The sequence below is a fragment of the Chrysoperla carnea genome (genome assembly GCF_905475395.1).
Source record: "Chrysoperla carnea chromosome X unlocalized genomic scaffold, inChrCarn1.1 SUPER_X_unloc_32, whole genome shotgun sequence".
Classification (NCBI taxonomy): Eukaryota; Metazoa; Arthropoda; class Insecta; order Neuroptera; family Chrysopidae; genus Chrysoperla; species Chrysoperla carnea.
Genome location: NW_025408159.1, coordinates 30,001 through 32,500, shown reverse-complemented (window position 1 = coordinate 32,500; position 2,500 = coordinate 30,001).

The following is a 2,500-nucleotide window of genomic DNA, read 5'->3' as shown; positions in this document are numbered from 1 at the left end:
TGATATTTTTGTTTTCTTATTATAAGAAAAAAAATTTTCATACAATAATTATTAATATATAATAATATTATTACAATTTCATTTTAAATATCAGATGGTCTCACCCATTACTGATATAAATTTTTTTTTTTTTATATCTCTATTGTTTTAAAATTAATAGAAAAAACATATGAGATATATATATTATTATTAATTTTTTTTTTTTTCAAATATATATTTTATTATGTCATTTATATAATTTTTTTGCTTTTACAAAAAGAAATATATAACATGTTATTCATAATAAATATTATTGAATAAAAAAAAAAAAAAATAATTATGATTTTTGTCAGACCATCACCAAATGGGTCTTAAAATATTTCAAACATTTTCTCATACTCGTCGCTAGATTGAAAGCGTCATTTATTTTTTAATTTTATTTAAAAAGTTAATTTTAAATAAAAAACGTTATAATAACACTTAATATTCTCGCTTGGTATGAGGTGAGTCAATGTAATATTATTTATAAAAATAATTTTTATATAAATATTGTGTGCTCATATGGGAGTGTAAAGTTTAAAACTTATAACCCATGAACTTGCTTTGACAAAAAAATTTATATGTTATTCTATTTATAATCAATAATTTAATAAAAAAAAATTTTTTTTTAAATATTGATATAAAAAGATATACATATAGAGGTTTTTTTACAAAATTCTCATTAATTTTTTTACAAAAATAATAATACAATATTTAATATCAAAATAATCCAAACTGATTACCATCCAGACTATTATCAATATATATAAGATTGTATTATTATTCATTTCAATACATATTTATTAAAACTGAGATAAAATTTCATATATTAATAAATATGCATGTGTAAAAAAAAAAATTTTTATATAATAATTGAAAATGTTTTTGCTATTATTTTGTATACATACATTAAATAATTGATAACAATTTAATACAATGTACACCTAAAAAATAATAACAGCATATACATATTCGAAACATTACTAGCAAAAAAACCAAAATACAATATTAAATATCAAAATAAACCAAACTGATTACCATCCAGAATATTTTGAGTATATATATATATAATTTTGTATATTTTGCGTTCATGTTAATAAAATATATAAATGATACATATTTGAAAAGTGTTATTCTTCTTTCTGTTTTTTCGTAATATCATGGTGTCCATAGACATGCAAAAGCGTCATACCAAGCCATATACATACCTACACCACCTTTGTTGAATGATACACGAACAGTATGAAAATTAAACAACATATTCAATATCATTTTATATTATACTAAAATAAATGTTATTCTATTAAGAAAGTGTATATTTTTAAATTTGGCATTCATTACATAGTCAAAATACAATAATAATATAGATGATACATATACGATAATTGTTATTTTTCTTTCTGTTTTTTCGTGATATCATGGTGTCCATAGAATTGCAACGACGTCATACCAAGCCATATACAACTCTACACCACCTTTGTTGAATGATACACTTAGAGTATGAAAAATAAACAAATTATACTATATCATACTATATCATATATGTAAGACTGTTGAACATAATACCACAAAATACACTATTTCATATAGATATACATTCATTCTTGTCAACATAAAAGTACGTTATAAATGATACATATACAATAAGTTTTATTCCTCTTTCTGTTATTCCGTAATATCATAGTGTCCATAGAATTGCAACGACGTCATACCAAGCCATATACAACTCTACACCACCTTTGTTGAATGATACACGGACAGTATGAAAAATAAACAACCTATTCTATACCATTTAATATCATACTAAAACATGAAACAAATGTTATTCTATTAAAAAGTGTATTATTTTATTATATTTAGTATTCATTACACAGTCAACATACATAAATGATACATATACGATAAGTGTTATTCCTCTATCTGTGCATCCGTAATATCATAGTGTCCATAGAATTGCAACAACGTCATACCAAGCCATATACAACTCTACACCACCTTTGTTGAATGATACACGGACAGTATGAAAAATAAACAACTTATACTATACCATACTATATCATATGTGTGAGACTGCTGAACGTAATACCACTAATACACTGTTATACATAGATATACATTCATCTCATTAACTTACACGCACTATCCATCATATATATTAAAGACATTACACCCGGTGCTTCAAACTCAAAATATGATAATGTTTAAAATGGCTTTAAACATCATAAACTTTACAGAATAATCAAAATTTAAAGAAAAAAATTTTAAAAAAAAAATTTTTTTCAGCTAAAAATTTTTATTTTGGGACCAAAAAAATTTTTTTTTGCTTTTATCATATTTTATTAAATGAAATTTATGCATTATAATAAATTATTCAATAAACATTAATAATTATAATAAATTATTAAAAAATTTTTGGAATTAATGCAAATTTTTAGAAAAAAATGTATATTTTTTTTTTATATACAAATCGTACATGTTATAT